The 16,442-nt window shown below is 31.5% G+C and overlaps 1 long non-coding RNA gene across 1 annotated transcript; it reads right to left on the bottom strand.

Moving 5' to 3' along the window:
* Positions 1–2,622: 2,622 nt before the first annotated feature.
* Positions 2,623–8,680, bottom strand: LOC121118726 (uncharacterized). The gene is made up of 4 exons (XR_011779997.1): positions 6,462–8,680; positions 3,682–5,393; positions 3,391–3,589; positions 2,623–3,330 (listed from the first exon to the last, which is right to left on the bottom strand). It is a non-coding gene; the product is annotated as an uncharacterized lncRNA (long non-coding RNA).
* Positions 8,681–16,442: the final 7,762 nt, after the last annotated feature.

Genomic DNA, 16,442 nt, shown 5'->3' with positions numbered 1-16,442 from the left:
TTCCGGAAACCGCTACGAAGTAAACAATTTGAGTTATCTCTCGGACTTTGCACGGACTTTTTAAACGACCCTCATACGCTTAAAATGTACCTATTTTTTAAATCTTTTTCATCTTGAATGCTTCAATAAAAATATGCTGAAGAGCAACACGATCAAATCCTTTACATAATTACTTTTCTAAAACTCAAATTAACTGTTCTTCATTATTAGGTATTAGTGTTGGGGTTCGGTCTGAAAACCCTAGACCATTCTGAGATTGTTATAATTTTTAGTGAACTGGAATAATTTGGTACGTTAAAAGAAGCTCGATCCTAATCGGTTCCAAATAAAAACTTAATTTGAATCAGTCTCATTTAAAATTTGGCCTAAACCGATTCAATAGATGGATGAACTGTTGATGACATCAGTTGTGCTTCAAAATTGGGAACAATGACATACAATTACGTCATAGGAAGTTAAATGATTTGCATAAATAATATTTGTACAACTTACTTTTAGGATATAGTATATTGAGAATTAAGAAATTTTTGACTCATACTAGAAAATTGAATATTTGAATTTTTTTTTCAAAAAATTGAATATTTGAATTTGTTTTTCAAAAAATTGAATATTTGAAATTTCATTAAATTTTTCAATTTTTACCAAAAAAATAATAATTTTAAATTTTTTTCCAAAAAATTTAAAATTTGAAGTTAAATTATAGAATTTTTTTTCAAAAAATTTCCTTTTTTTTTGTTAACAGCTCTGGATTTTTGAAATTAAAAAAAAAATTTTTTTTTTTTGTGAATAGACATGGATTTTTGATTTTTTTTCCAAAAATTGTAATTTTTAGAAACAAAAATATAATCCTGCAGACCCCCTTGGGATAGGAGAGATAATCAGTAATTGGATGGAGACTGAAAAAATCGGTCAAGTATTTGAAAACGATTAAATCTTGGTCTAAGGTCAGATATTGCGGTGTGGATTCGATCTTTGAACGAGTCTTAACACTAATGTGTATGCAATTTAAAATAACTTTTTTTTGGATCGGTGTAAACTTGTGAGTGGTTTTTCCTCTAATGTAAATATTTACTTTAATAAAGGGTTTTTCAGTAAGGACGCGTCCATTTTATTCCGTTAGGGAAAAATGACGCCATATTGTTTTTCTTCCTTTAACATTGGTAGAACTTCATTTGTATATATTTCATCACGAAGCGATGTACAATTGATTAAAGGGCTACAAGGGAAAGTGTGGTCACTCAAATTAACTAAATATAAGCTGTGTCAATAAGAGATTTCTTTGCTTTTGTTTACTATCTATTTAAATGACGTCACAACGAAGCCAACTTAGGAGGAAATCCGATAAAATAAATTGTATGGTGGCATTAAAAATATTTAGTTTGAGCTCTCCCTAGCCATTTTTTGCGCGATACAGGCAATTTAGTTCTCTATATACATAATATACTATTTTATTTTTTCATTAGATAATACGATTAGTGTAAATTCTTATGATTATGATTACGGTGCTAAAATTATTTAAAACAATAATTTATGAGTTGTTTTTAATATAAAATAGTTCAAAACATAAATTTTCAAATAAATATTCAAAAATAGTGGACATTTGAGGGATTTTTACAAGTTTCCACGGCACAAATATGCCTAGTAGCTATAGAAGGAGGCATAATTCTTGGAATAATATGAGTTAACACTTAAGTCTAGTCAGAAACACTGAACTTTGCTCCGTTGTGACGTCATCAAAAAGTTTTCGGCTAACGTAATCCAGACTGCGTTGCAAGTTTCCTATTGACACAACTCATATACTAACTTGTTGGACACTCAGTAGAAGAACAGAATTTTTTCCCCTTCTCTTTGCTGATTAGCTTAAAATTGTCAGCTGCAGTAAGGTCTATCTTAGAGGCTTGTAGGCAATTTATGTACTACATTGTGGGCTTATTTTGATTACTTATCAGAAATTAGGCAATACTTATTAATTGCAATATATTTTTCATAATGATAACGTGTTGTGCGGTGTATTGTAATGAAAAGTCAAGTTCGAATAAAAAGTATCCTGGCTTATCGCCTATGAAAATGATTAATTTTCCAAACGACATTAATCGGAGGAAGTTGTGGATCAATGCCATCCAACGTGCGAATTGGACTCCTGTCAAACACTCAAGAGTTTGACAAGTAATATAATAACTCTTTTTTTACTATGTGAAGGATATGAAAATTGAATTAATGGATTGTTTCATAAGAATGTCACTGGGCTCCATATTCTAATTATTCATAATTAAATTATTCGCTTTAGGCTCACTGAAGAATCAATGTTTCTGCGGAAGTCTCTAGAAGGATGGTTGCGTTTGTTACATAATGTAATTCCTACTTTATTTGAACATTCTAAGATAAAAAACAAATGAAACCTCTCGTTTAACCGAAACAGATACGCATAAGAACTTTAAAGGAAGCAAGGAATTCTAATGTTAGAACATTCCTATGCTAAAACTCATAGGGCATCAAATAAGGAAGATTGTCCTGATCACGAAGTTCAAACCCCACTTTCATCAGATCTTTTTGTTCAAGAAACCCCTGAGATTGAAGTTTTAAAATACGTACCATGCCTTAATTGTATCAATTTAGTAGCGATTGCAAATTATCCAAATTTATTATCAAAATAACCGTTCAATAATGATGCTGTTTTTTAGTTATAAATCATCTTCAGTGATGAAGCTCATTTTTGGCTCAATGACTTTGTTAATAAGTAAAATATGCATTATTGGTCAGGCAGCAATCCACAAGTATGTACTTCAGGAGACATCATTTCATCACACCAAAAAATTACTTTTTGGTGTTGACTTCATGCTTGAGGGCCATATTTTTGCGTTGATGATGATAATCGCCACGTTACTGTAAATGGAAATCGCTATCGCACCATGATAACTGATGATTTTAGTTTGCCCCAAATGCCCGGTATAGACTTGGCAAACTTGTGGTACTTGTCACACAACAAACATTACAATCGATTTATTGCTAATCCAATTTGGTGGGCGCGTTACCTCGAGAATTGGACTAGTTGATTGGCCGCTTTGATTAATTACAGCTACTTAAAAGGAACATCTTTTGCACAATACTGTATTCTGTAATTCTTCAAAATTTCATTCAATTATCTAGCTGTTTAAGAAAATTCTGTTGTTTTATTGAAATATCATATTAAATCACAGATTTTGGTGAAGCTTATAACATAAACAGTTCGAAAAACGGGATGAAATTCCGATTAAAAATTCGTCATAACTTCCTTAATATTGAATCTGTAGACATGTTTTTGTCTTCAAAATGTCTTTTATTTAACATTATCTATTAGATAAAACAGGTTTAAAAGGAAAATATTGCATTTGATTTTTTTTGTTAACTTACCTACCAATGGAAGCATTGAATATACTCCTATTTAAAAGCTTAGTAGACTGTAGTTCGAAAGCGGTTCAAAGAAATTTCATTAGGTATTTTACTTTACACAGAAAGTGGAAGAATTAATTTTCTCGTTGTTTCCTTGCTTGGTTTAAGAATAATCGAAAAATACAACTGATTTTAAAGATATTTTAGCAACTGAAAGTATCTAAATTGGATGAGAAAGGAATATACGATGTAGGAACAATTTAAAAAAAAACCGCGGTATTTTTAAAAGTGTTCAGTTTTAAGCAGACATACCTGTACGTACAAGGGTCCTTTGAAAAGTCCGTGCAAAGTCCAAGAGATGACACTGTTGGTGCGTATCGAGGTTATGTTTTTTTAGTTAGTAGCATCTCTTGGAAGAATGCACACCAACTTTAAGACAGATCGGTCTATTTCTTTCTGTTTGGCACACGTTAAAATCGAGGAAGAGGAAGGATTAAAAAAAAAAAAAAATGGACACAAAAGAATTTATTTTGCTGATAAAAACATTACTTTATGAAAAAAAAATGCCCCAGGAGACTAAAAAGAGCTTGATGAACATTATGGGGACTCTGCACGTTCGATTATAACAGCTTGTAAGTGATTTCAAAATTTTCAGCCTGGTCACATGACACAAGTGACGCTGAACGTTATGGACAATCTGTTGGGGTTACTACTTCAGAAATCATTGATAATATTCATCATAAGGTGATGGATGACAGAAGAGTAAAGGTGCGTGAGATTGCTAGTTCTGTGGGCATTTCGAGTTGGAAACCTATTTCCATTAATTTTGCAACCACAACTGCTGAGGTGTGAGCACGTGCATTGTTGTGATGGAAAAGGACTTTGTGGGTGTTTTTCTGGCAGCACGGTTTTCAAACGGTATAATGCTGATGAACAATATGCTCCTGTAATAGTTTTTCCCTTTTCCAGACTGTCAATGAGGATTATTCCTTACGAATCCAAAAGATAGTCCCCATAATCTTTCCGACCGATTCCTCGATTCAAACGAATGCCAAACAGAAATAAATAGTTCCATTTGTCTGAAAGTTGGTGAGTGTTCTTCCCAGAGATGCTACTAACTAAACATAGCCTCGATATGCATCAGTATTGCCATCTCTCGGACTTTGCACGGTATTTCAAACGATCCTTGAATAACAATTTTCATAGACGAAGTACAATCACTATATTTTAAAAGTCCCGAATTGAAATGCATTTTTTCCTTTCACAACGGATCCTTATAAGTTTAATGAGATCAAATCTTTTGAATAACTTTGATGGCCTTTTATCTTTTTCTACTAATGTCCTCTCTCGAAAAATAAAATAAAAACATTTTACCTGTATGAGGCCTTCTTCCTTCAAATTAAGAACTAAACTAGTTACAATAAGAATTTATTTATATTTAGTAAAGCAGCATCATTTACAAGGATTGAAAAATGAATTACAATAAGGAAAAGGCTCTGCTTTGATGCAATTAATTTATTAATAAAGTTAGAAGATTTAATACAGCTACAATAAGGTACATAATATGTGTGTAGAAAATGATCATAGAAAAGATAAAGAGAATGAAAAGTTAAAATAATTCTCGATGAGTATCAGTGAAAAATATCGATAACACCAGCACCTATGGCATGAACATTCTGAAATGAAATAATTTTTAAAACTAGTTGAGTCACAACTTTTCAACATTTCAATTAGGAATCAACACTCCATGTTGGTGGGCCAACGGTGGTGGAGTTACCAATACAAGAGCACTGTGATTACAACGATGAGGATTTTGGTTTCTAGATGGACATTCCAGGTTTTGAAGAGAGTTGAAGAATAATTTGTTCTGTCAGGATTCTAATTCCAAGGAGAACTGAATAAATTTCCTTCAGGACCTCTCATATCATAGGTTTGCAACTGCAAATCCTTTTTTTCATACTTCTTGGCTGCTTGGTTGGTTGGTTAGTAGGTAGGTGCATGTAATTCAAGGTCAAATCCTTTACCTGCAAAAAAAATATGCATTTATGTCCTGTATTAATCAGAAGAGGAAAAAAAATGCAGCCGAAAAGAAGGAATTTTTTTTGTTACTAGATGCAACTATTACTCATAGGGTAGTCGATAACGGAAGACTTTAATCATACACAAAATGAAGGATTTTTCATTACGAACTACCTTATTTAAAAAAAAAAAGACGTGCATTAAATCATGTTAGTAAAGGCTGGCCTATATTCAAATGCACATGTATGCATGCAAGCGATAAATATGTATATACACAAGTCTAGAATTGCATAGGCCTAAAAAACCTGTATTTTAACCTATGAGAAATTACAAATATATAATATTGGGAGATTGTGGTGGTATTTCTTGGGGAAATTACAGCGAAATAAGGAAAACAGAGTCTGAATCCAAGAGATTTAATTTATTGTCATTTTTATGGATCTGCTTTTTCGTCTCGTCAGATTATATGACAATGAAAGAAACAGTCTACCTAAGTAGGCACATAATATCTAAATATATATATTCAAAATCAGGATTACATATTTATATTTTTATTTTGGGGGCCTAAAATTTAGTAAAAAAACCTCAAAAATCCATACATATTAACAAAATATTACATTTTTTGTATAAAAATTGAAAAATTAATTTTTTTTAATAATCCAAAGCTATTAATAGAAAATTTAATTTTTGGGAAAAAAGATTCAAAAAGAAATTTAAAAAATTACACTTTTTGAAAAAAATTTAAAAAATTAAATTTTATAAATAAAAATTTTTGAAATTTTTTTACAAAATTCATAGCAAATTACAATATATTAAAAAAATTTTCCAAAAATTCCACAGCTGCTCACAAACTATTAAATTATTTGGAATTTTTTTTTTTAAATCTACAGCTGTTCACAAACAATTAAATTTTTTTGAAAGAAAATATTAAATATTTTGCTATGCTGCATCATTTTCCAAATGACGAAAAATTTATAATATCAAAACAAAAGATTCCTTAATTAGGGGGGGGGGAGGTCTACATCACCTTCAGCCTACCCTGTGGATTCTCCTGAAAATAGTACAGATCTTACTCAACACCATAATATTCTTAGGCAACATATCAGATTTGTGTGATGTCACATATTATGTTTTGATGTTCTTCATTTAATGATATATAATAGTTATTCCAGTATGAGTAGTAGTACACTTTAATCCAATGTGGCGAAATGATGCTTGTCAAGGAAATTCCAGGATTGAGAACGCCGTGAATAAGAAGGAAGAGAAGAAGGAGGAAGCAACATTCTCACTTGTCAAAATATTAATAAAATGTATTTTTTTATTATTTGTTCCTTCATGACGAACACGCTTATTTTAATCGCATAATTTTCTACGAATTTCCCCTTCCAGTTGAATTGATCATTATTATGTTAGTATGTATGTATATTACATATTTATTAGTGTTGAGACTCGGTCCAGCACCGGTTTTATTTTCGAATCAGTCTTAAATGATTATTTCTAGACCGATTTTTTCGGTCCAGACCAGGGTCTCAGAACGTGGGCCGATTTTTTTGGTCTCACTTTGTAGAACAATTTTGATTCGGCCTCACTTTATGGACCCTTTTTTTTTGGTCTCATATATTATGAGAGACCAATTTTTTTTTCTAGATCAACTATCGTTAAGTTTTTTTTTACAAAATAATCTCAAAAGTACACGATAAGTTATATAACAAATACTGTATACATTTAAGAGACGCCAGGATCAAAATTAATCCGAGCTATGTCTGTTTAAACTTCGTATAGCGTCATTGTTCTTGAAAAAATAAATGATGTCAATTTATGAAATAAACAATTTATCTGTAAAATCGGTCAAGACAGATTTTTTTTTGTACCGAACTAGACCAAATTTTTAAATGAGACGTGTCCAGACCAAGCTTTTTGTTGGACTGAACTAATTCGGTCCAACAAAAAATATAAGGGTCTCAGACCGGTCTAGGTTTTCCAGACCGAAACTCAACACTAATACATACATATAGCTCTGGAGTGTGGATACAAGGGGTGTACAAACATAGAATTCAATATTCTATGAATTATATTTTAAATAATGAAACGGAAATACATTAATTGTTAAAAATATATTCATAATAATTGATGATTATAAATAGGTAGGGAGAGGGGCTTAGAAAATAAATCTGAAAGGAGATTTCCATTCATATTTTTATCATTCACTACATAGTATTTATGTTTGTTCATGATTCATATTTATTTTTTTATGAGAGAGCCTTTCCATTAGCATGTACCACGAAAACTCTATCAACATTTTCACCAAAAAATAAAGAAAAATGCTAAAAAAATCAGTTTCTATGTTTGTTAGCCAATTCTCCTCAAAATGTTGGATTTTTCTTCATCTAATACTAGAGTAGGTTTGCCCGGCGTTGCCCAGGAGATAAATAAATTACAATTCATTAAAAACTCTTCAGTTTGATATAAAAATAAATACCGTAAAATTATAAGAACAATTTTCCTTTTGGTTTTATGTGAATGACTTAGACGTATACTATATGTATGGGGATTGCATAAAAGCAGCTGGGATTACTTTTCTCAATATTGCAAGAGTCTGATTAACGTATCTGTTGATATGAGTATATATATATTAATTCAAAAAAGTGATAAAGTCCTTAGGAGCAGCGGTTTTTAAGGTTAGCAGAACCTGATAAAAATCGCTTATTTGTTAACACTGACCATAAAAGGTACTGAGACGTCATGATGTGAAAATTATTTTTAAAGAAGAGTGTATAAGTATTCAAATTGCAAGAATAAAAAGAAGAAGAAAGGGATTCGCTCGTTAAGAACAAGCCTATCCAACTGAAATTGATTCTATTGATGATATCAAAATTCGATTTAAAGTTCAAATACCACACGATCAAATTGACTGAATTTGTAAATAATATGTTCATGTAAAATTTGAACAAATATCCTTCATATTAATTAACTTGTTAGACAGTTTTTCATTCATTTGATATTATATTTGACTCTTTATAAAATCCTCTACGGTTTTTCATTGAAGTAAAAAACTTATAATTTGTTTTTCTCTGTTTCATCTAAAAAATTCCAACCTTCTTTTATGTTATTGCAACACATATAGGCATTATATAAGGCCTCTTCTTTCATGCTATTAGGAAGTAGTTACTTTATTCTGGATCAGATGCTGAACTCGCAGTCCCGCAACCGATTCCTTTACATCAAGGAACCCTCCTAATAACCCAAAATAAGGTTGTACTAGACCAAAATACAGTTTACACTCAAACGCTGCCGTGATTCTAGTCACCAATGAACCCTTAAAATGTTCTATAGTAGACCACAGCTCATGGGTTTTACAAGTGAGTTAATTGGCCGAGGGAAGTTAAACTTCTCCACCGCCCCTTCCCAGAGCACAAAAGAACCCACTTAATATCCTAAAATACACCCCGGCCTCAGGTTGTACAGGTGAAGTAATTGGCCTGAAAGTAGTTTAGTATATATTACTGCTGCATTTTGAAGAGGTAATACCCCTTCTAATATGCAACTCTGCTCACAGGTTGTGCAAGTGAACTTCTGGGACCGAAGGAAGTAAAATTTCTACGGTGTCCCTTCCCTGGACACCAAGTAAGCTCAGAATATCCCAAAATACACCAGTCTAAACCACCCTGTCGCTGCATTTTGAAGAACCAAGATCCCTTGGTCCCACCGACAAGTTATGAGCTCATGGTGCCTGTGGTAGATTACATTTTTTACCGCCACTTCCCTGAGCATCAAACAACCTTAATAGTATCCAAAATAGACTCTACTCTCAGGTTGTACAGCTAAAGTGCTAAAAAATGCTTATTAATTCCAGCTGTGGCTTCAAAGACCAAAAAAATAGTTAGCAAAACTGTTTCTGAAGCCTTCAAAACCTACATGAGAAATTTCAGCAAAATGTATCCATTGGTTTGGCTTTGCTTGAGGTACAAACACACGCACAAAGACATTCACATTTAATATATAGACTAGAATAGTTTTACACAGCGCTTCCCGGGACATTAAGGAATTAAAATTAATTAAGAACTCTTCTGCTTAATATAAATATAAAAAAATATTATTCTCATGTTGGTTTTTATGGGTATGAGTATACTAATATATGGATACTCTTATAAAATCATATTTAAAGGCCGACATGCCCCTGAAGACCAAAAAGTTGTCACCAGAACCGTTTTTGGAGCCTTAAGAACCTACATGAAAAATTTCATCAAAATCCATCCAATGGTTCGGCCGTGATTGAATGACATTCACACACACAGACATTCACATTTAATATATAGATAAAGAAACATTTGTAGTTGTAAAAAATTTGACCTTAGACAAGTGCGATAATTTTGTAATTGCCATCTGCAGAGGTTTTTTTTTATTTTCAAAAGGTGTACCATTATTAGAGATATGAAAATGGTATAATTTCTTTCGAGTGTAAACCAAAAAGAATAGGATATGTTGGTAACATTGATAGACTACATATCTACTGAAAAAGAACATCTAAGTATAAAGTGATTCACCATATGGATAATGGTGAGGAGTTATAAAGGTAGGTAGGTCCTTGTTAAACTAATTAAAAGTAGAAGTTAGGATCGATATCGGAGTAATGTTTGTCTAAATGCTATACTCCTATCAGAGGCGCCCGTAGGTAAGGGGGGTAAAAAACACTCCAGCCACCACTTGCGGACGCCCCTGCCTATAAGGACTAGGATTTGTGTTGATTTCCTTCCTTTCACTTCGGAATTAGCTCATTACAGCTCATCTGATAAAAAACATCAAAGCCTCTATAACATTTTTCAAATTGTCAGAGTAACCAAATTCTTTTTTTACTCCATCTCTGAGATCCCCATGCAAACCGAAAAAATCTCTTCATTCTAATTTACATATACAGGGGCGTCCGCATGGAGTGGGCTATAGAGGCTGTAGTCCCCCAAAAATTAAAGAATTTTTGCTTTGGTTCGATTTTTTTTAGACGAAAATTACTTTTATTAATATATGAATTTTAATTTTATGAACTTTTTTGAAAAAATTTAATTTTTCAATTTTTTTTCCACAAAATTTATAATTGAAATTTTTTTTGCAAAAATTTTTATTTTCCGTGAATTTTTGTAATTGTTTTCTAAATATTTATATTTTTGTGAACAGTTGTGAATTTTTGAATTTTTTTTCAAAAAATTAAATTTCTTATTAATAACTATGGATTTTTGAAATTTTTATTAAAAATTTATAATTGCAAAACCCATGCTCGCCCAAAAGAAAATCCTGCAAACGCCCCTGATATAGCATTTAATATAAATAAATGTTCATCCCTGTTTGAAATAGTTTGATTATATAGATAAGTACGTATTTAAGTATCACAAGTATCTCATCCTTATTTCAAAAAAGACATCAAGTAGTTCATGGTTGTTAACTTGTAATTCAAGAGATATCCTTCCTATATTATCAAATGTTTTGTTTTTTGTGTGTTGACTGCCATGTTTGCATGCATTAAGGAGGAATGTGATCCATATATATATGTATGTATAACCAAGAAGGGAAGAACAGTTAGCCTTGGATTGATGATCATCATTACATGACTTTGTATGTTGTACTGTTCAAGCTAATTGTATTTTAAACTCTAATAACTGTAATTCCATTGAGATGAAGTCATGAGGATATTACTATTGGATTCCTTCATTATGATTAGGTATGTGCCATTAGTAAAACTCGTAAACTAGTACTCGAGTTTTATGAAGAAAAATAAAAAAGACACAAAAAACTTGGCTCTTGGGCATAAAAACTTGGGATTCTCTGATTTTCTTTTTCGAGCCTATGATAATATGTAAATCTTCCTTGACTTACCGGGTGTGTGAAAAACTCTTTACACTTCCGGTGGTCTAATACTAAAAAAAATGAGGGGAAAAAATTCACAGTCCAATTACAGATATCCGCTAATTATATTTTTTCTCAATGCCTTTTTTTTTTAAGGACTGTGGTAAGATATTCAATGACACAGTCCATGCTTTTGTAGATTACCCGTCTTTAACTATTCTAAAGCAATTTGTAAAATTAAATGTAAAATGCTTGATGGGTGGAGATGAAAAGTTTCAGAAAGGGATTGTGATGTTTGGACTTTCACGAAGGAAAAAAGTAGCTTCACCCAAAATCTAAAGCAATTGACTAAACTCAAAAGCTCTTATTGCGAGTAGGCTGACATCATATGAACCGATTGTTGAGGGGTATAATTTTGACTGCATCTGCAAGTATGTGGCCTTATCGCTGAAAATTCGAAGGAGAGGAACGGATACATGGTTGACAGCATCAGAAGTGTTCAAGTTTATTCCATCTATGGGATCCAACAAAGGAAGAGTTTTTAACAGAATAATCAAGAATTTCAGGAAAAGCTTGTCTCAGTATCATATTTTATCGTTTTAATTTTATGCAGGTATTGGACATAATATGGATATTTTAGTTCATTTTAGTAAATTTTTTCTGCATGTATATTTATAGTAGATATGGTTCAACTCAGGGGCAATAAATTATTATTTTTTTGTAAATATTGACCTTCCTATGAATATTTGTAGCCGAGAAAATGTCATCTGAACGTGACGAACGAATTTTGATCCGCGCACTATATATACTTAATCAGTACAATTCCATCTAACCAATTAAAGGAACATTAATATATATATATATGGTGTTCATGGCTCCCTCAGTCAAAAAAGGTTATCCACCCCTATTCTATTCAAATACATAATATCTTATCACAGTCATATGGGTGACAAAGAGGAAGTGACAAGGAAATTTCATTCTTTATTCTCCTTCATCCTCAATAAAAGTCTAAAGTATGCTTCATACGGGACAATGCCATGAAAACTGTTGTTTCGATCCGGTAGACTTTGGGTAGGGACAAAGTGATTAGACTCTAGTGCAAAATGTGCAACCACATTTTCCAAAAATAAGGTATGACTCTCTCCTAAAACTCAGTTGACTTAGAGATACCTTCGGACACGATTTTTCAAAACAGTTGAAAACCCAGTCAAGGGCGTTCGTAGGGAGAGGGCTGGAGTGGATGTATCCCTCACAAGCTGACAAAGTAGCTTTTCACTAGAAAATTTAATAATTGAAATTTTTTCTCAAAAATATTAATTTTTTGTAAACAACTGTGGGTTTTGAAATTTTTTCCAAACAACTTTAATAGTGGAAACTTAATTTTTAAATTTTTTTTCCAAAAAAATTAATTTTCTGTAAATACCAATGGATTTTTAAAAATTTTATCAAAATTTAATATTAAAACTAAATTTTTTGTTAACAGCAATAGATTTTGGAATTTTTTTTCTAAAAACTTTTATAGTTAATATTTAATTTGAGAATTTTTTTTCTAAAAGTTTAAATTTGTTAACCAGGTGTTCATTTTTAAATTTTTTCTTCAAAAAATTAATTTCTTAACTTTTTTTAATCGAAAAAAAAATTATTTTGCTGATTTTTTTTTTTAAATATTCCAAAAACCAAGATCCCCCCTATAAAAAAAATATAGATATATATTTATATAGTCTTGCGGACGGCTTTGCACGTGACAATGAAACCTGATAAACTCAGTTGTTTTAACAGATATTTTCACCTGTTTTTGGATGTTAGAGACAAAAATCCAAAAATTATCAAACACGGAAAAAGCTTTACTCACAATACCTCCAACAAGTGTCGTGATTGAAAGAGATTTTTCTTAAGAGTATTGAGTATTTCCTAAGAAGTTAATTTAATAGACCAGTAATTTTCCTCTTATGTACTACTATCAAATGGTTACCCAGCATTGCTTGGCCAAGTAAGGAGCGGGAAATCGCATTGACAATGTTCAATGTGATTTCTTTTTAATGCTAAGACTCTTTCGTTGTAGGTGAGCATTATAATAATGTGGCTTTTATATAAAGGGGTTTCAATATCTTCTTATTTTTCACGTGGCTCCAAAGGAAGAAGTCGAAAGGTATTAAATCACAAGATATTTGTAGCCATTTGCGATCACCTATTCGAGAGATAACTAACACGGTCTGGAAATTTTTGCCGTAAAAGAACAAGTAGCGCCGTTTTGTTGAAAGTAAACGTTGTCCCGATCAATGCCATCCAATCCGAATATCAAATATCATTAATCATCTTTAGAATGCACAATTAATTCACACTAACTGTTTCTCCAGCCTCATTTTCGAAAAAGGTCTAATAACACCGCTGGACCATAAAAGATAAGGTTTAGGCCAACAGCCCAGCGTAAATTCAATTAATTAATAATTTAGTTAATATATTTATCGAGTCCATGTACTGTAACAAATATAGTAATACTATGCGGGTTCTGCGCAAATTATTATTTTTGTCAAAAAGAAAAAGGAGTGGAAACGTTTTTATTTTTCCTGTACAAAGTAAATAGCAAAAATTGCAAGGCAGTATGAAGTAAAAAATCCTTTTTTTTTTGTAAAATGTTCAACTCGCGAATAAGAACTTCAAAGATTATATTAGTCTGTACCTTCCAACTAAGAAAATGATTAATGTATTTTCTATTAAGTGTAATGTACGCAAATATTCACTTTAATCAGTGCATATCAAGCCATATGCTGATCCTAAACAGCTTCTAAACTGTAAATGACGTATAGCCATAACATTTCTTACTTACTGCGTAATTAACAATATATCCTTTGATTGATAAAACTTGTAGATTCTTTCTAAAAAAAATATTAACACATCACTGAACGCAAACTAGTTACTGTTATCAGGGCCTCAGAAACAAGGACTACCCGAGAGCATTTTTTGTTCAGAAGTCCCTGTGATATACCCATGAATATTTTGCCAAGTAAGCTAGATTTAATAAGACACTATCTATATCTTAAAAAAGCAACATCCAAATGGAGCTTCAAATCATTGCAATAATTGCCTCTAATGTCAAGAGTATTTTGGAAAGGGAAACATTCCTTCTAACGACACTAAATACTTGAAGCAATAATTTGACAAATCTGTGGAAGAGACAAAAAACTGCGCGAAGAAGACTACTTACAAAAGCAATGGAATAATAAATATGTGAGTGAGTTTTTGGGGAAATTGTCGCAAAGGACGAATTTATTTGCATATTTTTTTTTTTACATGGATCAGAACTCATCAAAGAAGCTCAAGATTGCACTTCCTCCATTGACAAGAAAACAAGTCAATCTTATCAAGAAAAAAGACAAATTTGTTCAAAATCAAGAAATAATAATACTGAGGTCCAAGAATCAAACCAAATTCTAATCTGATATGGACTTTCAGTTCGTTCCGTTGCAGCGTATGACAATGCATTATTAGGAGATCTGAAGCTTGCAACTCCCCAAAACATGCTTTCAGGCACGAAGGTTAGCAAGCAAGTTTGAAAATATGGAATTAAAATTCACCTAAGAATTCGGATATACTAAGTTTGATGGCCGCAAAATCATACAAAGTGTCTAACGGGATCTGAAAAGCCGGAAGTTATGGAGGAGTATACAGTTATTGTAGACCCTGGAGTATTTGTCCTATCCCCCTAGCCGTAGACCCTCTTAGAATTCTGAAACGGAAATTAAATACTCCATGATTAACATTTGAATGAATTTCTTTTTAAAAAATATCTTGAATTTTATAGCCAATAATTTTTAAACTTCTCTTGTCTTAAGGATCCAATAAAATTGACAAAAATGAAGGGACGTATTTCTATCATTAATGAGTCTCAAAAGAACAAGGTTAAATAGGATCAAAAGTACTTCATAGAAATTTGCTTAATTGTGCAAAATGTATCAGATTCGGTTACCAGTTTATTTGTCAAAAAATATCCAAGGACGGTTCACAATGCTAGATGGATCACTAAATCATCATCTTTACATTCAAACAAGAAATCCATCAAAAGAAGTTACATGATCGGTTGTCATGATTCTTAATATTTATGCTACAACAATTTTTTTTAAATAAAGGAGTATTCTCATATTAAGTATGGTTCTTAACACTTTTTCCTTGCTTTAAGTCAAGCAAACAAACAATTAACGGATAAAAATATCAGAAGGAATTATCAATCAACATCATCATGGAGGATAGAAAAAGAAGAGATGCAGGATCAATAAGGCAATATTTACGACCCAAGGATCACTTGAACTTAAATGTAAATAGTTATTTTGAGCCTCCATTAACCCTTGACATAAAGAATAAAGAACGGTGTAGAAGGAGAAAATTTGGATCTACCCGATATCCCTTGTAATTCACAAAATGTAAGAATATGATTTACAACAATTACTCAAGAAACCAGTGTCACAGCAGATGAACTGAAAATACACCAAGGATTGCTAATGATTCATGATTCAAGGTCAAAATTATATAAGAATGATCAAATGTAAGACTTTACAACCTTAGCTTAAGACGAGTAAATCCTTACTCTAGTTATTTAGTTGCATTGTAACTATTAATATTTATTTAAATTAAAACTAACTCTTGTTAAAAAAAAATTTCATTAAATTTTCATCATTTTTGGAGGAGTTTTATTTTTGGCCAGAAACTTTGATTGGAAGAAGCCCTTCAAATTCCAGCCACATAAAAGAATATTTCAGTGTATTCTTACTAATACCTAAATTAATGTCGTGATCTGTTCGAATTTTTGTTTGGTTAAGTTCGTTTCAATGCAACCACTCTAAAGTCAATCTTTTATTTTTGTCAAAAAATTGACAAATCGAAATTTGCGAAGAAGATTGCACAAAAATGTTTTGCAGTAATTTTACAAGAAAGTGGTTAATAATAAATATTGCCATTGTAAACAGAAAGACAAAACTACCAAAAAAAATCGTATTATTAAAAAAAAAAAAAAAAAAAAAGAATAATGTCGTTGAAAAATAACCCTCAATAACTGGTTCATTTTTTTATTTATTGCAAAAATTATGTAATAAAATGTTCTGGAAATTAAAAATATTAATCTCTATAGTGAAAGACTAAATTTCAAGTCCAAAATGCATCGTTTTGTAGCATTTCTTCTTAAAAATTGATCATTGACGTTTGATGCATAAATGATAAAAATTGAA

This window comes from Lepeophtheirus salmonis, chromosome 5 (assembly GCF_016086655.4).
Source record: "Lepeophtheirus salmonis chromosome 5, UVic_Lsal_1.4, whole genome shotgun sequence".
NCBI classification, from domain to species: Eukaryota; Metazoa; Arthropoda; class Copepoda; order Siphonostomatoida; family Caligidae; genus Lepeophtheirus; species Lepeophtheirus salmonis.
Note: the sequence above shows the minus strand (reverse complement) of the source record. Positions and strands in the feature narration are given on the sequence as shown.